Here is a 27,921-nt window from a genome sequence, read left to right as displayed (position 1 = left end):
CACAACAAATGCTACAAGAATTAGAAAACGTATCTTCAACAATAGGTCTACAAATGAACATCAGTAAGACCAAATTTATGACAAATTTAGTTCCCAATGAACACCTAACCATCCAAAATCAAGTGGTAGAATTGACAGACAAGTACATATATATCTCGGTCATGAAATCAGAATAGGCACTCAGACCTGCAAATTTCAACGACGAATAACACTTGCTTTGGCGGCGCGGCGTATGGCACTAACAGACATCTTTAAGAGCAATATCCCAATAGCCATGAAACGGAAGACATTTGACCAATGCTTTCTTCCTATTATGACATATGGAGCAGAAACTCTCACGCTCACAAAAACAACAGCACTAAAAATGCGAGTGGCACAAAGGCGCATGGAAAGATCGATTCTCGGCGTGACAAAAAAAGACAAAATAAGGAACCAAGACCTAAGGAAAAGAACAGGTATCACTGATGTCGTCGAACGTATAGCCAAGCTTAAATGGAATTGGGCAGGTCGCATAGTGAGACTAAAAGACTCAAGATGGACCAGAAAACTAATTGACTGGCGCCCAAGAGAAGACAAACGTAGCAGAGGACGCTGGATGGACGACATTAAGCGGATAACCAAGAAATGGCAACAAGAGAGTAGCGAAAAATGGGAGAGACCTATGTCCAGCAGTGGACAGAAGAGGTTGGATGATGATGATGATGACCTCCATCGTGGAGAGGGTACTTTAAGAAGAAGAACTTACAAATACAATAATTCAAATAGTACTGGTTAGAATAAATTATACTCAAGTCCAAAGAAATCCCTTCTTTTCTCTTTTTCATGTCATGTTTTTTTTTCATGAAAGTATTTGGACATCAAAATATTTTATGATGGGGCGAAATTATAAATTGTTCAGTCGTAAAAATTATTCGTCTATTAAAAAATGGGTATTATCGAAGCGAAGATCGGTGGAATATGCGCATTTTATCAATGAAATTCGATATTTTAAAGATATTCCAGAAGCCGCTACAGATAAAATGTTTTAACGACCTATTAATCATTCATAATTACTTAACGGATATTAGTACAGTTAAAATAATTAAGACGATAACCGGACAACATTGATTTAATGAGTAAAATTTAAGTTTTTTTTACTTTAATGACAAAAAAAGCAAGCCCATTAGAAGAACCCAATTAAAAATTATTTTGCACATCATATTTGAAACATTATTTGGTTGAAAAATCTCATTTTTGTTGGCAAAAAAAATATATTAATTTGTTTGGACTAAATTACAGTTGTGCTTATCTTAAAAAGGATATGTTACTATCAACATTCGCACAGTGTTGCCAAACTGAATTTTGTTATTTTGGGTGTAAATTTTTTCCACGGATCTCCGAGGGTACTATACTTATAATATGGTTCGTATGGTACATAACAGTGATCTTCATCGGTACTTGGGCATGAAGACTGGCAAAAATAACCATTCTAACAAGAAAACAAGACGTATTGGATATGTTTAAATAAATCTAGATTGGCCACAATTGATTGTTATGACAATTACATTTTATAATTTGACGTTTCGATTTCCACGTCGGAAATCGTTTACAAAACAAATTATTTTACCTGATGTTATAACCAATAGTTGTTTGGTGGTTATGTTTTCCAATTTGGCGACTTATTTGGCTTCGATCTGGTGGAATGTAGGCCAATAACCATGCTTTTAGTTGAAAATTTTGAGGGTAGTGTTTTTTCGTGACCAGACATCTCGTAACGCGACAGTTCGTAACTATACAAATTCGTAACCAAAATTGAATTATTCTGTTTATTTTTGTTAACATGGAAACTAACTTCTATTACAGTTACAATTGAAATTATGTTTATCGATTTAACTTAACAGCGTCAGGATAAACTTTAAAACTATGACTTAAAATAAATTAATATATTATTCTACCGTTACGAATTTTCGGGTTACGAAATGTCGCGTTACGAGATATCATGGAACAGTGTTTTTTACAGTTGTTTAATACAGTGTGTGTATGTATTATGTGTTTATGTATAAAATGTATATGTTATATACATATTATGTATAATTGTAGATGATGTATCTCCGACGTTCTATTAATTCACTAATATTGATATATTCTTGCTGCTCTCTTCTTTTAGTATTGAAAACCAGAGCCTGCTACATTCTGTTGATGGGTTTGCTACACATTTTTCTTCATTCAGTAGGATAAGAGCTGCTTCCTTGATTTTTCTTGTTTTTCATGTCTGTTTCTGTAATGATTAATTATTAATGCATATTTCCATTATATTCCATGTTCATTGTCGCAGGCATGTTTGCATATCTTTGATTGCCGAAGCCTCCGTTTTGACTTTAAAATACTCTTTTTTTGATAAGGATTTTCGGAGTGGAAATCGAAACGTCAAATAACAATTATAAAATGTAATTTTCGTTACCATCAATATTGTGACTTAATCCTATATAAACATAATTTTCATCTTAGACATTCCGCAAGAACATTTTCAAAACTGTATATACGGTATCCGCCAAAATAAACAGTATCGAAATTAGAAGGCTGTGAAATTGAGCACGCAAGTTGCATTTATCATATTTGCTATAATTGTCATTAGTTGTCAACTTGACATTACGTTACTGATAAAATCTTATGGTCATTATGGTTCTTTCTACCGAAGAAAAAAATTTTTTAGTAGAACATTATTTCCGCTCATACGGAATTGGTCGGAATAGTGGCATATGTTTAAAACAAGCGCCAGAAAGATATCAACAACATTTTAACAAGGCGGTACAGACATAATATTGTGATACTTATTGTCAGAGATTTAAAGACCTTTTGTCGTGCGCGTAATTTAAGAATCCGTAAAGCGCTGGTTTCCTCGAAAGCGGTGCCGACAAACTACGACTGTAACACTGCGATGAATGACGTCATAAAAAACTGTACCATGCAAAATAATAGCGGTGGTTTCCAAGGATGCGTCGGAAGCCACCGCTTGCTGAGTTTGCACATTCTAATGCCGCAGTGAAGACGCTTGAATTTTTCACCGTAATCTGACGTAATTCATCGCAGTGCTACGGTCGCAGTTTGTCGGTGCCGCTTTCGAGGAAACCAGCGCTTCTGCCATGGTTTCAACAGGATAGCGCAACAAGCCATACAGCCGAACGCTCCATAAATTTGCTTCGTGAACATTTTTGTAACAGAATAATTTCTTGTCGCACAGATTTCGAGTATTCACCTCATTCACCGGATTTAACACCACCTGATGCCTACACTTGGGGTATGATGAAGAATTCCATATTTCGCTCGGAAAATCCGCCAGATTGAGAACTACGGCAAAGAATAATACCTTATTTTCAACATTTACAGCAACCACTTTTCTTAAATATGTTTGATGATCTTCACCTTGTTTGCAGCGCCATGATGCACCATGTATTATAAAAATTAATTTACAAATATATTTTTTATATTCGGTACTGTTTATTTTGGCGGATACTGTACATAATATATAATATTACATTTCATTTTAATGACGTTATTTCTTAGTACCTACGCCACAGATTGTACTGCGTTTGATAAAAAATAATACGCCACTTTTATTGTTCTTACTTTACTGGCCCAGATTGAGTGGATGCCCATGATTAATGTAAGCTCAACTCAAGAATGTAATTACAATTACCAAGTTATAATTGGTATAATAAATGTTATGTACCTAGTTTACAGGATGATACAGCAATCGGCCTTTAACAGTAGTTTAACTATTGTAAACTACAGAAACTCATGCACTAGCAAATAGAGAAGAAAATAGATCCATAGGAATGGAGCATGACTTTTACGGATTGCAAAAAGAGATGTGGAGATTCATAAGAGAGCAAAGAACGGAAATGAAACATCTCATAAACGTGAATCATATTGACAAACAGAGATCATACCTGAACCACCGGAGGTAACATGAAATGTACTAAAGCAAATAAGCTGAAAAATAGAAAGGTTCTGCGGCAGGATACAACAGCAAACGAGCTCATAAATAGCTCAAGTTACCAATCGGAAGAAGAAACACTGGTCGATCTAGAAACAAATGGAATGAAAATATTCCAATAGAATATGAGACAATGTTGAAGAAAAAGAGGGTAGAAGTTTTTCATGGATGATAAGTAAAGACTGGATTATATGCAAAATGCATATGCATATATATGCTGCATATTTCTCATGTTTTTCATAAATGCATATGCCTTGCATATTTGGAGATTTAAGAGCATATAAATGCATATTTTGATGGGAATTTACTCTACCCCATTTAAAAATAAGGTATATATTAGTAACATCAACATCCATTAAAATAAAATGTGAAAGTAAATATTTTGCTGTTAAGCTCCTTTGTTGTTGTACCCATAAACATAATGGGCGTTATTTATAGCTGCAGGTATCATTATCCGGATATTTAAGATTTATAGACTTCTCAGAATTTACAAATTACCTAAGTAAATACCGATTATATTTTGAATAACATTACAAATATTACCTGTACTTTCTGCTGGTGTCGGCCAACTATGAATTATTCTGGGAAAACCAACCAAAACGAAATTTTAAGCATTTTAAGGGTAGGATAGATTATTTTATTTTATGAATGGTTAGTCTTAAATCAATCGCCGATTATTCAACTTTTGTGATTGCAAGTTATTGACTATACTGTGTAAAAAAATCATTTTATTATTATTGTGAAAATGCCTAAAGTAGCAAGGGAAAAATCAAGTCTTCTCAGAAGTTGGATTGGAAGTAACAATCATCTAAAAGTTATCGACAGTGAAAGTATGTTTTGCACCATTTGTGATAAAAAGGTAAGTTCTCCACTTCAATAGATTTTTAAACTTATCAAACTTCTTTGCACATCTATGTGTCTGTCTATTCTAAAATGACAAACCGTCCCATTTCTTCAAAAACTGTTTTTTAAAGTTCGCAACGGTTTGGCTTATACAGAGCGAGGTGTTGAGAGTGGCCCACCCTGTATACTACGGTACACTGACTGTACTTTATTGTTTGACGATTTCAATTTCACTTTGAGAAATAAAAAAAAATTGGGGGAGGTTTAAAAAGTTTGATCATTTTAATGTAGGTATCTATTTACGAAAACATCTAAAACATCATTATCATTATATTCCAGATTCCATGTCAAAAGAAATTCCAAGTAGTTCAACACATAAAAACTTCACTTCACCAAACTAAGCTATCAAAAAATGATAATAAACCTCGCCAGCAGATTCTACAGAACAGTTTGCAGATTCAGAATACGTCAGTTGGGCAAGAAACCTTTGCAAAGGATTTATGCCATTTTTTTTTGAACTGCAATATCCCTCTGCACAAGTTAGAACATAAATCGTGTCAAAACTTTTTAAAAACTTATTGCAAGATTAAAGATAAACCAGCTCAAATACCAAGTTCTTCAACTCTTCGGAAAAAATATGTCAGTGCATGTTACAAAGATGTGATGACGAGTATTAAAAATCAGTTAAAAGCCGAATATCTTTGGATTTCCGTCGACGAAACAACGGATACAAAGGGTCGACAAATTGCGAATCTAATTGTTGGAGTTCTTAACGACTCTGGCGATTTTAAAAACTCATACTTAATTAGTGTAAAATGTTTGGAAAAAACAAACTATGCTACAATAGCTAGATTTGTTAACGAATCCCTAACAAATTTTTTTTTACCTGATCAAGTACCATTTGAAAAAATATTATTAATGCTTAGTGATGCCGCCTCATATATGATGAAAGCTGCATCCAATCTTAAAATCTTTTTCCCTAATTTAATTCACTGTACATGTTTGGCGCACGGCCTAAACAGAGTTGCAGAGAAAGTTAGAATTGAATTTCCCAATGTAAACACCTTAATAAATAATGTAAAAAAAGTATTTCTGAAAGCACCACTACGTGTACAGGTATATAGGGAGATGCTTCCCGATATTCCTTTACCACCAGAACCAGTATTAACCAGATGGGGAACTTGGCTTAAAAGTGCTATATTTTTATCTGAACACTACGACGACATCAAAAGCGTTATTTCAAGTTTTGATCCGACTTGTACCGCTATTGATAACTGTCAAAATATTTTTAAAGAAAAGTCTATTAAAAATCAATTGTTGTATATAAAATCGAATTTCGATATCATTGAAAGTTCAATTACAAAATTAGAGGCTCAAAATTTATGTCTTCACAATAGTATGTCTATTGTTGATTCGGTTAAACAGAAAATAACAAATCTGAATGGGGAAATTGGAGTAAAAATTAAAGATAAACTTGATGACGTTTTAAACAAAAATGAGGGTTTCACTTTATTGCGTTCAATAAATAATATAATCAATTTTGGAAACTTCGATGAAAATATTAATATGGATCCGTCTCTAATAGCAAAGTTTAAATATGCCCCAATTACATCTTGTGACGTTGAGAGATCTTTTTCTGCCTATAAACAAATATTAACAGATAGAAGACATAATATTAGTTTAGAAAATATGAATCAATATATGATTATTTATTGTAACAATAAAAATATGTAAATTTGTTTTATTGTACTCTTTTTATAATATTAGTTTAGAAAATATGAATCAATATTGTAACAATAAAAATATGTACATTTATTTTATTGTACTCTTATTTATCTTGTGGTCAAAATAAAATATTTTGCCGTTTTATTTGTCACAAAACCTGAAGTTAAAAAAATAAATTAAGAAATAATAATACAATTTGGTTTAAATTCAAACCTATTTATTTATTTTTATTATTTTTTATTTATTTATGTATTTAACGTAAACCATAAAATTATTCATATAAAAATAAGTGCATATATAAATGCATATTTGCATGTTAATTGTGCATATTCAGCTTGTTTTAAAATGCATATTGCATGCATATTTTAGACATTTTTTAGTGCATATTTTCCAGTCTCTAATGATAAGACATAAGAGCTCAGAATTTCACATACTGTATGGATCACTCTAGAGACATCCGTATAATAATTGAAAAAGTATGTTTTATAGAATGAAAACTGATATTTGCAATCTCAATATGCAGGATATAATTTGAGAATGTAATTGTTAAACATAATATTATACTCTGCTGCATGGAGTGGGGGCCTTGACCTTAGTAGAAGTAAGAATTAACAAATGTTTTGGAAAGAATAGATTTTTGTGGTTTAGCGAGCACTCCCGATCATAATTTACAATGTATACATTGTAAATCCCAAATCATGATTTTCAAAGTTTATATATTCTAAATTATGATTCGGGATTGCTCCTAGTAGCATTTAACGTGTCTGGGTTTGTTTATTTCTACTGCATCTTGATTGTAAATTTAGTATAGACAAGTGAGTATTTGAATTTTTTGCAACTCGTCATTTTCTGCTTTGGTTTATTTTACCAAACCTGTGCAGGATGGATTAGTAATTATGGGTTTGATAACTTTTATATTTGATCAATAGATCATTTTAGGTTTAGTCAGACTCCATCTTTAGACACAGAGTCTTCGACACGTTCAGATAGCTCTTGTTGCTGATAGGATTAGAATTAGAAGAATGGTTTCCGAGATATTTTACCTCTTTCGAGAATAATATTGTTATTTTTGTAGTGGAATACTTTGATATTGTATATTCTACGTTTTTTTTTTCAAGCTATAGTAGGAATTATGCTCTGTAATGGTATTCTGAATAGATTATTATACAAGTAGTGTGCAAGTTCATATTTTTAGGCTTATCCATGCTTTTGTTTTATCGAAATAATTTAACGAGTCTGGCCTTTCGCCAGTCAGAATGTTTTCACGCTCATGATTTGGAAAACGATCCTATGTTCATATTCAAAAATATTTTATTTTCTGGATCTAATACTGAATGTGATCGGAATGCATGTATTATTCTAACAAAATCAACAAATGCATTAAAAATATTGAATAGAGATATTGTTCTAGGGAACTAGATTGTTCTAGGGAACTAGACAATTAATATAAAACTAGTTAGGTATTTCCTCTGCTGATTTTGGCCATCCTGGCCATCGTGCTCTGATTCTCTACCGTGTTTTTCCTCATTATTCTCTAATGCCGATCCTAAAAACCTAAAACTATTACTTTTCACCATCCTTTCATTGTCCAAAGTTTTCACTTTATCGCAGTAGCCAGAAAATCCTGATCGTGAAGATCATATCGACACCCCCATCGAACAAGGTTGTAACTCATTTTTAGCGATTTTACAGGAGAGGCAAAAAACGAAAACATGAATTTTTAAAAATTTGTAGCGAAATTATTAGACCCTTTTACACTAATGTGATATGATATTTATAACATAATAAGGGATTACTTTGAGATGTGTATGCTTTGTAATTTTATTAGCTATTGAGAATCTTGAGTTTGATTAAAATACAACCTTGAGATTAAACATGAGTATTCGTAGAAAAAGGTTGTAACTCGCCTAACAACCATTTTACACTCTCCGTGTTAATTATTTTTCCCGTTTAACTAGTAAAAGGTTGTATGTTTTGAGTTATTTGCAATATAGCTAGGAGAAAATTAGTTTTTATGGTATATTTAAACAAAATATCAACTCACAGTTTACACAATTTTAATTGGAAATTATAAATTTTACAATAACAGTAATATTCAACACAACTTCTATCACTATGAAAAAATCATAGTATAAAATATGTCAAATTTTTCGCATTTTTATTGCGTATCTGTAAATATTTAATTGTAAACCATTTTACTTTATTACTTTACTCTTTTACTATTAATATCTACTTCAAAATTAACATGTGTGCCCTTAAATGGGTTAAAATTTAGAATGTGCTTCTGATTTATTTCATTTACGGATGCTTTGGCATATCGTATCATGGTTATCCATTGGTGTGGAGCATATAAGACTCAATGTTTTTTCTGTTTTTCTATAAGGGCATGCATTGAATCACCCTCGTTTTGTGAATGTGCTATTTCTAAAAATATATGTGTAATGTTAATATTAAACTTTTTCGCTATATAGAAGTACGTAGCAAACACTATTCGATACTTATTTTGTCCACCGCAACTACCAAAAAGGAAAAAACTCCGTAAATCCGTTTTTACTTTTATTTCGATAATTTGACTTATGAGATGCACCATATGTTTGAATACGTTATAAATTAAACATACGTGCAACATCGTTGTAATTCATCTAAAAACCTTGTTAATCGTCAAGTATAAAGAAAGTAAATATTTTACATAGGGAGTATCCAGTGTTACTGCCTTCTTCAAGCTAAAATGGAGTAAAATGGCATACGTAACTTAAAATACAACTTCTTATTAGCCAAAATATTGAGAATTAAACTATGTCGTTTATATTGACGTATGCGCAATTTTTTGCTGAATTCGCCTGTGTTGAAATCTGAAAAAAGATGTAACTTGAGTTACAACCTTGTTCGATGGGGGTGTCGATATTGCACTTAGAATTATACCGTTTGAGATATCAAAATATATTCATCATCTAAGCAATCAAGTATTGAGTGGTGACATAAGCCGATAGCACGTCGAATAGAGATAAAAATCTATCAGATATGACACGCCGTCTCTCAAGCTAAGAAAATATGCTATTAAAAAACCGAGCATAAATCCAAAAAATTCAAGGGATAAACACAAAAAAAATGGGTAAATTGAGTGACTGTATCTATTATATTGTATACAGTAGACATCGACTTACGCGAACCCGGAGTTTTCCAGTTTTCAAATCTCGACTAAGTATAAAGAAAAACATTATCTTTGGAATGTTAACATAATTATAGATTTTGATACAAAATGAAAATTTGTGAATTAGCAAAGAAGTTTGATTTATCGGAATCAACAGTCAGAACATTATAAAGGACAAAGAAAAAATTCTCGAAGCTGTGAAAGGTACATAATCTTTATATTCAACCATCGTTCGTAAACGTCACGGTATGTTAAAATTATGGTGTGATAATCAGGTAAATGTGAAAAATTATTGTCTTATTGATCAGAATACAGAATCCTCTCAAATTAAGCTGATTTTTGAGAGATTGAAAGAGGATGCTGGAGAGATCGCTAAATATGAAGAGTTTAGGCTACGGCTCCACGGGCTGGAAATTGACGCTAGCAGTAGCCGCAAAACGAACTTAAGGTTCCACGGAACGGAATAGGAATAGCCGAACTGAACCGACTACGCACAAGTCCTGTGGTCGGTACAGTTCGGCTATTCCTATTCCGTTCTGCGGAACCTTAAGTTCGTTTTGCGGCTACTGCTAGCGTCAATTTCCAGCCCGTGGAGCCGTAGCCTTAGAGTTTATTTAAAGCTATTGGTTGGTTCAGCCGTCAGCCGATTCAAGTCGCTGTAATTTACATAGCACTGAAGAAAGCAGTGAAGCGGCAAGTGCTGAAAAAAGGCTGCATATTTCTATCCAGCGAAATTAAACTTTATGATAGATGAATGTGGCTACTCCAACCAAATCATATTCAATCTAGATGAGACTTGCCTATTGTGGAAGAAGATGTCTAAAAGAACCTTTATCGAACGTGAAGAGAAAACCTTTCCAGGTTTTAAGGCCGCGAAAGATCGATGACAGTATAGGATAGGAATTTCTTTTGATGGTCGAACAAGCCGAATTAGTTTTGATCAGGAATATATGACCGCTGTTATTTATAGAGATGAAGTCATCAACAATATTATTCCACATTTTCACGTCACTTTGGTCAAGACTTCTTTTTCTGGATGATAATGCAAGTCCGCACCGGCTTGCCACTGCAGTTGAAGGTCGAGAAAATCAAGGTATTCCTCATTGGCTATTACTCCTGGTCTCCTGATCTCAACTGCAATGAACATGCTTGGGAGCAACTCAGAATTTTTGGGGTTGTATGTATTTTTTAATGCTACATAATAAAAAATTAAGATAGACAATTTTGTCCAAAAAAATAAAAAAAAAATCTCAGGGGGGCAAACCCCCTTACAATTTATGGGTATGAAAAATAGGTTAAAACCTATTCTTAGTCCTACAGGATATGTGTAAAATTTCATAAAAATCGGTCAAGCCGTTTCGGAGGAGTATAGTAACTAGCACTGTTACAGGAGAATTTTACGTACACAGTAGTAACTGTGGATTAAATAATAAAAATGGCTAACTTTGATTGTAATTAACCTACGCAAAATTTTTTTTTTTAAATTCGTGTAAAAATACTAGCTTTTGAAATCCCAAAGTAGATTTACTCTACAGTGTACAGTGTACAGTCAATATTAACAAAGCTATTCAAATTGTTTAGAAGCCAAAAATGACTCTACTGTAGTAAATGTTTTCGGAATGATAAAAATGACTTTTTATTGTTTTTTTAAACATTTTGAAAATATAAGTATATATTCTTCTTTCAAGAGGTTTCCACATAATTGCTGTATCATTATTATTTTCTGAACAATAACATTGCAAAAAAAAGCTCTTTGGTATATACAAATTGAATAAAATTTAAACTAATCGCCGAATAATCTTGAAATTTTTAGGGCATTATACAGGGTGTCCAGAAACTCTACCGACAAACGAAAACAGGAGATTCCTCAAATAATTTTAAGACATTTTAACCCAATTCATCACGTCCGAAAATGCTTCCTAAGGGAGCTACAGCTCTTTGAAGATGGCGTCTTGTAATTAATTTTTCTTAAATAGCTCCAGAACGCTTCTATTTAGAAAAACAAAATTTGGTATGCATATTTACCTTCCAGAGATAAATGGATTTCATCCATTGTGAATTTCTAGTACCGGTCATAGGCGTCCGTTTTGGGTAGGGCAACGGTTATTTTATCCCATAACTTTTTTGTCTTTAATTTTTAAGCACTTTTTATACTGGATTATTATATGGTGAGATATTCTAGTACTAAAAAGTACTCTACTTATACCAAGAGTAAATTTCAGTACTAGAATATCTCATAATTTAACAATCTAAAGTCAAACATTCTTAAAAATTAAAGACAAAAAAGTTATGCCATAAAATAACCCTTGACCTACCAAAACGGACGCATATGACCGGTACTAGAAATTCGCAATTAATGACATCGATTCATCTCTGGAATATAAATAAACCTACCAGTTTTCGTTTTTTTAAATGTTTTTTTTAATTTTTTTGAAAATTCAAAAAACGAAAAATTTTCAAATCGATTTTTCTAGAAAACGGTGGTGTTCTACCGACTTAAAGTAAGAAGTAAGAGTACCTTTTAGTACTAACATACCTCATAATTTAATAATCCAGTGTTAAAAATGCTTAAAAAATAAAGACTTAAAAGTTATGCGATAAAATAACCGTCGTCCTACCCAAAACGGACGCCTATGACCGGTACTAGAAGTTCACAATAAATGTAATCGATTTATCTCTGGAAGATAACTATGCGTACCAATTTTCATTTTTCCAAATAAAAGCGTTCTGGAGTTATTTAACCCTTAAGTACTAACATCTTAAATCAATGGCGCAAACACTAACTAACCGCCTGACAGACGGGTTTCACATTTTACTGGTTATTTTTCTTTTGTTAAATATTATAATGCAAAAAAATATGTCGATGACTTACTGAAAGTATTACTTATCCGAAAAACACAGTAATTGATCTAGTTTTTCTATATTTATTAAAATACAAAACATTATAACAAGAATGGAAGGATTGTTTGTGTGACTTTTTATTCCTGAAAAAAAGTGGGATAAAAATGAAACAAATTAAAGAATCTTGATAAAAATTTATAATCGAGTTAAACAAAGAGTAATAAACATGAAAATAAAAAAAAATTTAAAAAATATTAAAACAAAAAAAACTGACAGGCACTAAAATTTGTACAGTGTAGCAATGGTAGTCAGTGGCAACATTTTCATCACAAATTGATCCCACTTCGCTTACGTCGTCTTCTACCTCATCAAGTCATTTCAAAAGAGTTTCCTCATAGTCTTTATCCCCTTATTTGAACTTTTTGACGAACTGGGGCACATTATGTTTAATAACGAACTGGGCACAAACACTAACACCCCGTCTATTAGACGGAAATCACACTTTGAGTCTAAATATCTTTCGAATAACAACCTGCAGCAAATTGCCGAATTCAGTACTAGTAAATAACAACCCAACTTGAAAAGTCATAAACGGATGACCTTCAAATTTTTCTAGGAAGGGAAATATCCCACTTTCAACAAACGATGCCGTCTGAGAGACGGTGTGTTAGTACTTAAGGGTTAAGAAAAACTAATTACAAGACGCCATCTTCAAAGAGCTCTAGCTCCCTTAGGAAGCATTTTCGGACTAGAAGAATTGGGTTAAAATGTCTTAAATTTATTTGAGGAATGTCCTGTCTTCATTTGTCGGTAGAGTTTCTGGACACCCTGTATATACTAATTTACTCAACTTTTCGTGTAATATCAAAGTTCATTTTCGCAAAAGTTATAACAAATTTGATTTCAAAATTTTAGTCTTTTCTTACAATTAACGAAGCAACAAATGATCGGACCAAAATTCAAAAACTGCCATTTTACACCTTTGTTTATCTACTAAAAGATGAATACTCTAAATATGATATTTAATATGTACCTCTGTTTTTACCTGTAGCGATTTAAACGAAAAAACTGCCATTTTTTACCCTTATTTGTTAATAACTAAAATTCTCGTCGGAATTGTGACTGGCATTTTTGTATTTATAATGTATTAGGTATATAGTACCCAAAAAACCCATTTGCAACCTGGCTGCTCAAGTGTCTCGACAAAAACCTTAGTTCTCTGGACTAGTAAATTTTAGTTGTTTGTAGGTTATTTCTAAATCCGGTGTTAAACAGTATCCAAATCCATTTGGTTGCGAAATTCCATCTTTATTCTCACCCGGTGATTCCCAAGCATATTTTAGGTATTTTTTAATTTCATGCTGAGATATTAAACTGTCTTTGCAGATTTTGCTTCTTTTATCGCACTATAAATACATAATGGGTTTAACATCCGTTATCCCTACTTGATATATTTTGTAACCAAAATCCAAAATTGATCTTCTCTTATTCTACTACATACTTCCTTTAAAAATATTTTTATATGTCGCGTTTAAACAATTTATAATTTAATATGAGTCTATTATTTAATTGTATCATCTTGTATGCAGACACTGTTAAAGGGCATTTAGTAGAATGCAGAGATTATTTTAATTAATATCTCTGTATCGAGTACGGGCGTATGCAGTGAAGCCGTTCGAACAACAAGAACAGAGCAATGCACTTTCAAATGCCCGCATCTCGCCACTCAGCTTTGTTTTATTAGCTTATTTATTTATTAATATCGGTGATAGATGGATCGACCAATTGAATGAATAACACCGAGAATGCTCTTACTTCTTTAACCTTGTATTGCTCTCAACTTTACGATGCAGTAAAATAATGATCTCAATAATTATTTTTCTTGCTCCGTTTTTAATTGGTACATAGTAGAAACAGCTATTGCTACATTATGAATGCTGTTTTTATTTTGCGGTTAATACTTTTCATTACATTAGCACTCACATACAAGACGATGGTCTATCAAAAGAGGGATTATGCGCAAAAGGGTATTTTTTACATAAATAAATCTGTAGTGTTTTGGCAATCGTTGATATGTGAATCTAACCTAATTTTTCAGTAGAGCATTTTGAAGTTTGAAACGCCCTCTAAATTCTTGAAATTTTCAAAACGAGTTGCCAAAGTGATTTTCAACTTACCACATTACCGGTGTAACGAAATATATTAACTGGTATTAGATAATTGTTTAATTAATACCTCTTTTTTGATTATTTTCTTCAGAATACACACGAAAACAGGATAGATATCATGTTTGGCAACACAAAAACGAAAAGTAAATGGACATATTAATAACTGTCATCATAAGAAATCAAGTCAGATATCAAGTTCTGCCCTACCTAATAAGTACCACAGCTGACATATCATATATGGTCATTCTCATTTTTAAAGGTTTTACCTTCATCATAGACATACCAAACTCTACCAACAAGCAAATAATCTCATTTTGGCAAAAATCAGAGTTATCAAGTTTTGCCATACCACTACAGAAATAATATACATATCTGGTTTCAGTACCTTTCAGGCCCCAAAAAAAGTACTTATCCAAATATTTTACAACAATAAAAGCTTTTAGTTTTAAAATATAGATCACTTTGCCCTAATAGACCACCGTCGTGTGGTCATGTTTTTCTCTCGTCCTCTGCCCATTCGATTCAAAATTTCCAGTTGTTAGTATGGGCAAGATATTCGCGGTATTCTTCGATATACCCAAATTTCAAATGCCTCGAGTCGGTTCAGGAGGCTAACTTTTAGCGTTCATACTTCAACCCTGTACAAAAGTCTCGAATATATATACATATCTGTAGATATGATATCAAGCGATCTATCGCTTACGAACATAAGCATTTTTAAAAAGTTTTTGAAGTGAAAACTTCTTTAGGGACGTTGTGCGATTTTTGGATAGGGGAAAGAGGATTGAATTCGCGACCGTCATCGCTATATACTATTTGTATGTATATATAAATTATTGTATAGAAGTATTTAAATTTAAAATAAATGTAAAACCTATTTTAGGATGGGGAAAAGAGATTTATTTCGCGAACGTCATCTCTTCGGCGAAATAAATTTTGTACGTATCTATATTATTTGTATGTATATATAAATTGTATAGAACTATTTAAATTTAAAATAAATGTAAAACCTATTTTTGGATGGGTAAAAAGGATTTATTTCGCGACCGTCATCTCTTCGGCGAAATAAATTTTGTACGTATTATATGTATTGAAGTGAAAACTTCCTTAGGGACGTTGTGCACTTTTTGAATGGGAAAAAGTATTAAATTGGAGACCGTCATCACTTCGAAGAAATCAATTTTTGAAGTGAAAACTTCTTAAGGGTCGTTGTGCACTTTTTGGATGAGGAAAAAGCATTAAATTAGCGAACGTCATCGCGACCGTCATCGCTTCGGCAAAATAAATTTTTAAAATGAAAACTTCTTTTGGAGCCGTTGTGCAATTTTTAGATGGGGAAGAAGTATTGAATTAGCGACCGTCACCGCTTCGGCGAAATACATTTTTGAAGTGAAAACTTGTTTAGGGAGGTTGTGCACTTTTTGGGTGGGGAAAAATTATTAAATTAGGGACCGTCATCACTTCGACGAAATAAATTTTTGAAGAGAAACTTCTTTAGGAACGTTGTGCTCTTTTTGGATGGAAAAAAGTATTAAATTAGCGACCGTCATCGCTTCGATGAAATCAATTTTTGAAGTGAAAACTTCTTTAGGGACGCTGTGCACCTTTTGGATAGGGAGAAATTATTTAGCGACAGTCATCACTTCGACGAAATAAACATTTGAATTGAAAACTTCTTTAGGGACGTTGTGCTCTTTTTGGATGGAAAAAAGTATTAAATTAGCTACCGTCATCGCTTCGATGAAATAAATTTTTGAAGTGAAAACTTCTTTAGGGACGTTGTGCACTTTTTGGATGGGGAAAATTATTAAATTAGCGACCGTCATCACTTCAACGAAATAAATTTTTGAAGTGAAAACTTCTTTAGGGACGTTGTGTGCACTTTTTGGATGGGAAAAAGTAATAAATTAGCGACATTCATCGCTTAGACGAAATAAAATTTTGAAGTGAAAATTTCTTTAGGGACGTTGTGCACTTTTTGGATGGGGGAAAAGTATTGAATTAGGGACCGTCATCGCTTCTAGGAAATAAATTTTTGAATTGAAAATTTCTTTAGGGACGTTGTGCACTTCTTGGATGAGGAAAAAGTATTGAATTTGCGACCGTCATCACTTCGTTGAAATAAATTTTGTACGTACCTATATAAATTATGTGTATGTATACATAAATAGGATAGGGCATACGCATCGCGTATATGATATAGGTATAGCACTTCTTTTTGGGTCGGGTAAAGTGTAAAGCATTGAGCTCGTAATTTATATACTATAAGCAGTTTTCACTTCTGTCGGCACTCCCACGAGTGCCTTCAATTTTTTTTATTGCTATTTCAATCCGATTATTTATTTCAGTATAAAGATTAGATTTTGTTTTTTTTTTGCTGAAAAGCTTCTGGACTGTCTGCGACAACGGTAGCATCCTCGTAGTGTATGTTACTTAATATTGTAATGTTGATTTTCAACGGACACTAGCTGTACAGCCACTCACGGTACTGCGGTGTTGGTAGACAAATTCGTCGATGGTATCAATTTTGCAGTACTGCAGCAGACAGGCCAGTCTCTCTATGGTCAAATTGTACGATTTTGTTGGATGCACGGTCACACACGATCAACATTTTTGCCAATTAGTCGAATTCGACAAAATTGAACGAAGCCGCAGTATCGTGAGTGGCCGGCTGAATGTTTCCGGTCCTGTTTTTATTGATGATTCCAGTACAATTTTTTGAAAAATTATATATCTTGTCTATCTAATTTCATCCCTTGTAATGGTGTATTCTGTATTCTAAAAAATATATTTGATCAGTAAGAGGCTGTCAGCTATACAGGGTGCGCCAAACCTCTTGTTTTCTTTGATTAGGGATAAATGGGATATACAAAAAAATGTTTTGAAAAAAACTAATTTATATCAAAGCCGTCTATAATTTAAAATTATATTTGATTATACAGGGTGAGTCAGACTGACGGTACGAACCAGAGTTTTGTTTTTTTAAATGGAATAGGTACCCTATATATTAAATCATTTTTGAATATACTTTTTAAAAATATTAAGAATTTATAACCTAAAGTTAACAATTTTCGAAATATTTACACTTTTATTGAGAAAAATGGTAATATTCAAAGGGCTGTGAATTAGGCTTCCAAGGTAATAAAAATTTAAATGACATGTCAAAGGTTTTTTAGTTTACTGTTATTTTTAAATAAATTAACATATTTGACATATAGCCATAAAATATACAGTGTGATCACTATTTGCAAATACAAAATTTTCTCATTTTTTTAAAATGGGACACCCTGTATATTAGTAATGCCTTTTGTAGTAAATATTACAACCTTTCTTTTAGTATAAGTTTGTATGTACCTAGGATGTTTCGTTTTGTAGATATTAAAAAAAAACTAGATTTTACGTTTTTGCGGATTTTTTATTAAAAAATTTTTTCGCAAAAAAAATAATTATAATCTGGTTTTAGAAACATACATTAAAATATCAAATATGAAAATAAAAACACAATTAAAGATTAAAATAAATCGTATACTAGTACAATTCAATTGAATTTAATAACTTTAAATTATTTTACAAAAAATATTTTACCATACTAATGAATGCATAAATTAGTTACTAAATTAAATAAACAACCAAATTTGAAATATACCCTAGTAATTTTTCTACCACAGCAACTTTCCTGTACCAAATTAATTGTTAGTTATATTGTATTTACGAGTAATATCAGTTAACTTTTAATTTATCTTTTAAATTTATTTACATCTTGAGAACATAATTTATGCTTTGAAACAAATGAATGTTAAATGTATCAGCCAAATTATGTATTTATTAATATAAATAGTATTAACTGGTGTCACAAAAGCTGGTAATACTTTTGTAGTTGAAATTTTTGTAACAATTTTTTATATTTTACATTTCAAATTTTCAACCGAACAATTGATGGATATGACATTTGTTTTGGGCGAAACCATTAGAAATTATTACCAGCTTTTGTGACACGACTACATAGATACTATTTACTTCATAATATACTTCTATAACGTTCATTTGTTTCAAAGCATACTTTATACGTTCTCAAGATTGTAGGTAAATTAAAAAGTTATTAACTGATCTTACTCGTAAATACAATTTTACTAACAAAATTGGGTACAATAAAGTTACTAGGGTAGAAAAATTTCTAGGGTAGATGTTAAAATAGTTGCTTAATTTAATAATTAATTTATCCATATTAATTACTTATTAGTATGGTAAAATAGTGGTTGTAACATAATTAAGTTATTAAATTCAATTAAGTTGAACTTGTATACGTTTTATTTTAATCTTTAATTACGTTTTTATTTTCGTCTTTGATATTTTAGTGTATGTTTCTAAAATCAGATTACAATGTTTTTTGCAAAAAATTTAATTAAAATTATCGCGGATATAAAATATCCGCGAGACGTAAAATCTAGCTCTTTTTTTAAATATTTACAAAACCAAACATGCTATGTACATACAACCTTATACCAAAAGAAAGGTTGTAATATTTACTACAAAATAAAAAAAAATTAAAAAATTTTGTATTTGCAAATAGTGACCACACTGTATATTTTATGGCTATAAGTAAAAGATATTAAATTATTTAAAAATGACACTATATTATAAAAACTTTGTATTATCACTTAAATTTTTATTTTTATTACCTTGGAAACATAATCCACAGCCCTATAAACATTACCATTTTTCTCAATAAAAATGTAAATGTTTCGAAAATTATTAACTTTAGACTATATAGAAATATAACTTGATAATGTAACAAAAACTATAAGACCTCATACAAATTTTTCAAAAATGATTTAATATATAGGGTGTTCCATTTAAAAAAATACAACTTTGGTTCATACCGTCGTTCTGACTCACCCTGTATAATCGAACATAATTTTAAATTATAGACGGCTTTGATATACATTAGTTTTGTTAAAAAAATTTTTTTGTATATCCCATAGTTTCGCCGTAATCAAAGAAAACCAGAAGTTTGGCGCACCCTGTATACTAGCTTTGGAACAAGAGGCTATTGCTCTTGTTTCTAAGCCTTCTCTAAAGCCGAACTGCGTATTACGTAGTGCGATGTCACATTATGAGTTTTGACCGGATGCGGTGGAAACGCATCCGTTTCCAACGCAACCGGACCGACCTTTCACACTATGCAGTTTGTAAGCGCGTAAGGGCGATGCCACATTATGCGTTTTGACCGGATGCGTTTCCACCGCATCCAGTCAAAACGCATAGCGTGACAGGTCGGCCCGGTAGCGTTGGAAACGGATGCGTCTCCACCGCATCCGATCAAAACGCATAATGTGGCATCGCCCTAACGATGTCTCAAAACGGATCCGTTTCCAACGCAGCAGGACCGACCTGTCACACTATGCGTTTTGACTGGATGCGGCGGAAACGCATCCAGTCAAAACGCATAAGGCCGATGCCACATTATGCGTTTTGACCGGATGCGTTTCCGCCGCATCCGGTGAAAACGCATAGTGTGACAGATCGGTCCGGTTGCGTTGGAAACGGATGCGTTTTGAGTCATCGGTACGTGCTTACAAACTGCACCAGACTAAACGCATAGTGTGACAGGTCGGTCCGGTTGCGTTAGAAACGGATGCGTTTTCACCGCATTAGTTTTTAGGCCTATTAGGCCGATGCCACATTATGCGTTTTGACCGGATGCGGTGAAAACGCATCCGTTTCTAACGCAACCGGACCGATCTGTCACACTGTGCGTTTTCACCGGATGCGGCGGAAACGCATCCGGTCAAAACGCATAATGTGGCATCGGCCTAATGTGGCATCTCACTTTTAGCCTGCTTCTAATTTATTGTGAATTATGGTGAAATTTATAGTGTTTTTAGGTAAAGAATGAGATGTTAGCAAAAATCATTTGGGATATTACTCATTTCAGAAATTTGGTGAATCAACTCAAAAAATAATTCAGGTTTTCTTCTAACAATTTTCAGTGTTTGAGAATATCATCTTGCTTGAGTGTTTCTCATTTCTACCTATTTTTAATTGCATAAGTATTATTTTAATTATTATATACCTAAAATGATTGATATTCCTCTATTTTTTTCTGGTTTATAATGTACATATTTCCTTATATTTTTCAATGTTCTTATGCTTCTACAATTTCGTCAATCAATCAAATTGTCGTTTATAGGAATATTAGTAATTTTCATTAATTTTGTTTCCATTAAATTCACCTTTTTTGTCGTAGTTATTATATTTCTCACCCAGATGTTCTGGCATAGATGAATCAATAAACAATACTGAATACTACATTTCATTTTCTGCAAAATATAAAAGTAAGACTTTTATTTTTTACGGGAATCACAGCCAGTTTTACGCCTATATGAATATGTTGAATACGATAATCAGTAAAAAGTACACAAAATTAGTGCCAACGTTGATATGATATATAAAATATATTAAGTTTCTTCTAATACTAATACATCAAATTATCTTAAAAGTCTTCTTAATGGACACTATACCAAGTCAGCCATAAAAAAATGAGTAAGGCACAATCCATGGAATGTTAATTGGACGTTCAGTAGGCACAACGACATTATTTTTATTTTAAAAGCATCGTGCCATAGATAAATTCCGAGATTTGTCCTATTATAGACAACTGTATCTGTGATAGACCTGTATTATTAACATTAATTATTACTAGAAACTATCAACTAAATATACAATAGAGATTTCGCTAACACATATAAAGTTTCCCATTCAATTTTTTTGTCTTTGTTAGTGGCATCTAATACAGGTATTTATAAAAATATATTACTTTTACGCAGATATAATTCATTCTGTAATATAAAACTAGTTCTCATAAGAATTTGCAGTGCTTAAATTTCACTTTCTCGGTTCAATAAATTATTTTGCGTTTTGACATTTAAAATTTGTTGGTTTTGTCTAAAATCCAGTTAAAGAGGGAAAGTTTTAAACTAAATCTAATCGAAAAAGTATGCTACAAAACTATATATGCATTAATGCAACAATCTGAGAAAAATAATTGTAAGGTTTAGTGAACATAAAACTACGACGACGACTACTAAAAAGATTTCCTCGGTTTTCACTGCATATTATATTCTCCCAACTGTTGTCCCTAGCTTTTTCTAATCTATTAAATCGGAGTTCATTCCCATACTTGATCTCTAGACACTCGATAGAGTCAAACAGTCAACAATAATTTAACAGGTCCATCGACTGGTTAAATTAATCCAAAACTCTTTTTAGGTAAACAATTTTGCTCAACTGCATTCATCGATGTGAATCACGCTTTTGACAACGTGTGGCATCAGGGACTACTATTATTAACTAAAAAAGGACCTACACCAGAACATGTTTGACATACTATACTCATACCCATACCTAAAAAAATATATTTTTCTACGACTGTTTAATAACATGCGCATTATTCACTATTTTTTAATAGTTAATAGCACCCATTACTTTACCCGTGAGTAATGGTTCATTACTCACGGGCTGAAGTTAAACTCAAGTGGCGCATGCCAATTTTAATATTAATAATATATAAACTGCAAATAAAATTACTTTAAACTTGTTTATTTAATACAATAATTATTGTAATTTATATCAATAATTAACTTCGAAACATTTTTAAAGGAATTTTAATTGTAACAATGTCAGTACATTTGTTACGTTTATATCTTGTTTACTAAAAATTTTGACGTTTATCATTTATTTTAGTGACAGTGACATTAGCTCATTTTGTTTGTGTTAATTGGAATTTTTAACTAATATTGTGTTTACTTATTTTTTAAGTTGTGTTGTGTTAAATATGTTATAACATATTATATATAGCTTTATTATTATATTATATAGTTAAATGTCAATATACATTATAACTACTATGAAATACGTCGACCGATAATAGCCATTTCCGATTTATTATGCTGGCCACTCACTTACGGATATCGAAGAGGCCGAGCGACTGACAGGCGGTTAATTGAAGCCAAAATCACCACATACACGCAGTTGTCGTAAAGGCGTTGGCACGCTCGATCACAAAACTGCATGTGTGTGGCATCTCAACTGCAGTTCATTGATTTAACTACTCAAATAACGGCCTTCAGTCCTGGCCTGCACGCAATGGCCTCTTCGATATCCGTAAGTGAGTGGCCAGCATTAGATTCATTGACAGTAGGTACAAATTTAGGACACGCGCCAACTCGTAACTTTTAATGACAAACATTTTCAAATCAAAATGTACACCGGCCAATTCGTAACTTTTCTTACCTGACCTGCCAACTTGAAACTTTCTTCAGGTGAATTCGAAACCATTGATTAAATCTAATACCTTAAATCTAAACCGAATGTTTCTTGGTTTGCTTAAAAACATTATATTTGTATTTTATGTACCTATAAAAATTGGCAAAAATTGAAATATCTTAATAAAATAATTGAAACAATATTATAGTGTTTTATTAACACGTGTTATAAATATTATTTCCGTCAAGTATAGCTCTACACGAGCTTGGTTTTTATCAAGTAATTGTAAATTTAATATTTAGATGTGTAGCAATGATAAATTATTTAAATCCATCTGATAATTTAAAAGCAAAGACATTTTCCATATGTTTATTTCAAGTCTAAAAGATTATACCTTTATTTAGTTACGAATTCACCAGTAGTTTATCGGTTACCGAAAAATTACCTGAGGGTCAAAGTTACCAATTGGCCTGTAATTAGGATGGGGGATTAAAATAGTTACGAATTCACCGGGACCCCAAATTTATGCTTAGATATAATTTTTCGGAAACGAATAGAACTTGGATTGACTATTTCTTGTAGTATTTTTACAATACAAAAGAATTTGGTAATAGCAGGCAACCAATTATTCAACCACGTACTAGGGGTAAACAGCATTTGACTATGATGGTTAGAGCACCAGGTCGGAACTCCAGATTTAGGTATCACTCGAGAAAAAGCTATAATCGACATTTTTTGTTTTAATATGTAATTACCGTTCGCTAGTTAAACAATTATTTTTATGAAAACAATTTAAATTGCAGTAAATAGTATATTCAGTGGCGCAACCAGGGAGGTCTTGGGAAATTATAACACCCCCCTCATTGGGATGTACTTTGAGCTTAAATTAGCGGTATTCCATACCCCCAAAAACCCTCCAGTAGTTGTACCCCCCCCCCCCTAGGATCAGTTTGGTTACGCCGTTGAGTATATTTGCTTTCACTTTTTTTTTATTTGGAAAATTGTATGAATTTTGGTGGCATACTGTATCTTCTTCTTAACTCAGGCGAGACTCGTTAGTCTCTGGCACTTGGTCATAAGACTTTTGTACCAAACCCTGTTCTTCTCCTTAAACTTTAGTAAGTCCTGTGGCTTCAACGAAGGCCAACAGTTTTCTTATTGGTAGTTTTAGGATCTCTTCTGGTTCAAACCTCATTTGACCAGTGAAGTCCTGCCTTACATAAGCACACTGCAATGTCATAGTATCTGTATTGTGTATGGCAGTTCCTTCTTCCATTTCGCACTTTCTGCACCATGGTTCATTCACCTTACCTAGTTTGTATAGGTGATTTCTTAAACGGCAATGCCCAGTCACCATTTCAGCCACCGTTTTGATCTCTCGTTTATTGAGGTTCATTAAACTGTTCGAGAGTTTTTATCAATATTCTTGATTATTTTTTTAGTCTGGATTTGCCCTTGAGTGGTTCTCCATTTCTTTTGATGTTTCTTATTAGCCATCAGCCGTAACATCTTTAGTGATGCCACAGAAAGGTTCTGGTCCTTCAAAAGTTTCTCTCGAGCCGTGGCTTATTCCCAAATAAAATAGTAAATAACATAAGCTGCCACAAGGAAATAGCTTCAGAACAATATTAACGAAATTGCTGTTTGCCTACATGGTATGGGAATATAAAAACGACTCAATGGATGACAAAAAGTATAAAAACAAAGAAAAGTATAAAAATCTAGAGAAATACATTCAAAAATAAGCACAGCTAAGAAAAATGGTCTGAAAAATTTAACAGGTATCCATTTCTTTATATTTTTGTGGGTCTGCCTGCCCTTGTGTTAATTACCTATCTGAATACATACATAGTATAGTCTAATAGTAGTAAAATTAAATAAATTTCATTTTGTATTATTTTCATATCATGACTACCACTATTCCTGATGTTTTATGTAAAATAAGGTTTCATTTTTCCACAAGCAATGAGGGTCCATTTCTTTCTATAAATAGAAAACTGAACGACACGTTGAATGCCATTGAATCATACACAAAATAAAATTAATGATATTTGAGAACAGTTCCCCTTTGTAAGAAAACCGTCAATTCCCTATCAGATTTCATTTCTCATTTAAGGGCACACAAAGGTTCTTTTTCACTATACACACATATTCGGTTGTATTATATTTTAAAACAAAAACAAATCGATTTTAGAGGTTGGCAATGGTGATAAATTATGGCCTAGCTAATACGTTTTATAATTATTATTATTTTTGTTTATTAGCTTATCAACATTTTTTGTAAAATATAACGTCAAATAACTCTACTGTTACGCGTGAGTGACTTTAGTAATTTGATTTTTAGGCGCTAATATTTATTTTGAATTCACTTTATTTATTTTTAAATAAGAACACATATATTAATATAAATAAAAAGACTTACTTCATATTATTTTATTTACAACACTAACTTTACAAAAATAGACTAGGCATCAAAATTAACGCACTACCTTAAAAATGGGACATTTTTGATGTCTCGTATTTCCTAAACCTGTTGTCCGATTTTACTGTTTTTTTTTTTAATATGGTATACATCTAGTTTTATTCTTCAACAATATCGATGTAATAATATTGTTGCTAAACAGATAAGTGTCATTGTATACCGGGTATAAAACAATGATAGTGTATTTTTTCCTCAAAGTTTGGAAAACCCTGTGGAATATTCTAGCGCAGCGGTTCTCAATCTTTTTGAGTCAGGTACCACCAAATACCTTTTATCATTTTTAGTACCACCTAACTAAAATACCTATCTAGCTATGTGATCTAATTAACTATAATTGTGCCAATAGTGGGGCTGATATTTTGGGCTGTTTTGAGTTTTGTGTACCACCTCAAATAATGAAATGTACCACTAGTGGTACATGTACCACAGATTGAGAACCGCTGTTCTAGCGTATATAAAATATTGAAATTAAAACTCATCTGTAGTCTTAGGCTTTCCTAACATTTTGTTTTTTGATTCATTCGCTTATGTTGGATAATAAAAAAGTTGGGTACTTTAACAACTAGCAACGTTCTTCATCAATACAGGGTGTTTCTAAATAAGTGCGACAAACTTTAAGGGGTAATCCTGCATGAAAAAATAATGACCGCTTGCTTTATAAACAGATGTCCGCAAATGCTTCGTTTCCGAGATATGCGGGCATGATAATATGATTCTTGCTTAAGAATTAAGCAAGAATCATATTATTATGCTCGTATCGTTCCAGCACGTAGCGTAGTATCCGAAAAACCTGATTTTACAAAGAGTTAGTTGTCTGATACTATAGGCTCCGGACAGTATGAATTATTGTTCATAGGAAACGAAACGCTACGTGCTGGAACGGTACGGGCATGATAATATGATTCTTGCTTTATTTACATCAGACCAGGTAAATTGAACGTTTCGAAAACCCTAATCGGAAGATCCTTTTCTAGAATACAAAAAAGCAGTATTTACTCAGACAGGTAATAAATCATCTCCGAATCGTCTAAAAAGGATGTTTACAACAAAGGATGTTGACAGTTAATAAAAAAAGGTTTGTTTACAACATTCGAATTATAATAAATAGGCCGGAATCTTTGTCGGTCTAGGAGCGTCTAATAGCATTACAATTAAATATGAACATGTGTGATAGATTATCAGGCCCACAACTTAGTTTTAGATTAATCTTAGATCTATATTGGTTATATTATTACGTTTTCTAATTATTTTTCTTTTTTTTTTACAGGTAAGTTCGCCACTAACTTTTCATTCGAAACAGGTAAAACAGTAAATCAATTTTTTTTTATTGAACGTATTAACCACGGAAGGTTTTTAGCGAAGAAACACCAACTATTTCAATTTTTATTCTTTTTTTTTTCGGTAATTAAAATCTACTTCTTGTTTAACAATTATTTTTTAAAAACTGTCTTCAGTTATTTTCGCAATGAGTCATTTTCTGCAAATACATAAAATATAGCATCATATAATGAGGAGCATATTTTGTAGTATGTTTTCGATTTATTTCTTATTTCTTGAGGTCGATTGTTTGTTCTTCTTAAATACCTTTGTAGCTTTATTTTAGGTATTCATTTTGATTTCTAGTATACGGGATTATTGTATCTTAAATTCAAGTGTCTGAAAATGCCTGGGACAAATATGTTTTTAAATCTTTATTTCTATAAATATGTATAAATTATAATATTCTTATTATTAACATTATAAACAAATTTGCAACTATAAAAATAAAATAAAAATTCCATTTTTATTCAGTTGCAATGCGAAGGCAAAACAATCTTATTTTTCAATTAGAATACGGAGCGCAGTCCAGCCCTCTGAATCGACGATTTTCGACTCTTGTTGGAGTCTCATCGGAGAGAACGTAGGCCTGCTACTCCATACTCCAATTTACCAACACCGAGAGTTTATCCCCCACACCGCAACTGACGTGAATGGACTAGGTGACTAGCGTCATCTGGCAATTGAAAGATGAAGTAGTTTTCAATCCTAATAACAATCTTATTAATATTTAAAAATATTAAAATATTACTAAAAGATTTTTAAATTGAAAACCAATTGGTCCATTTCCTTGGTAACACCCCCATGGCTTCTAAAATTTGCAAGCCAGATGGATGCTGAAGCGAAGAAGACAAGAGGGAATTCAAAAACTTACAATTCACGACCCCGTCTGTTCAGCTGGTAAAATTCCAACGGGGTCGTGAATTGTAAGTTTTTGAATTCTCTCTTCTTCGCTTCAGCATCCATCTGGCTTGCAAATTTTAGAAGCCATGGAGGTGTTACCAAGAAAATGGACCAATAATTTTTCAATTTAAAAATCTTTTAGTAATATTTTAATATTTTTAAATATTATTAATATTGCTATTCGGATTGAAAACTACTTCATCTTTCAATTTCCAGATGACGCCAGTCATCTAGTCCATTCACGTCAGTT

At 32.3% G+C, this 27,921-nt stretch overlaps 1 protein-coding gene across 3 annotated transcripts in view; it reads left to right on the top strand.

Annotated features, from left to right (window-relative positions):
• LOC114334599 (DE-cadherin) overlaps window positions 1-27,921 on the top strand; it is a 189,170-nt gene that overhangs the window by 54,563 nt on the left and 106,686 nt on the right. The window lies entirely within an intron of this gene.

This window comes from Diabrotica virgifera, chromosome 10 (genome assembly GCF_917563875.1).
Source record: "Diabrotica virgifera virgifera chromosome 10, PGI_DIABVI_V3a".
Taxonomy (NCBI): domain Eukaryota; kingdom Metazoa; phylum Arthropoda; class Insecta; order Coleoptera; family Chrysomelidae; genus Diabrotica; species Diabrotica virgifera.
This window is presented reverse-complemented; position numbering and strand designations above follow the sequence as displayed.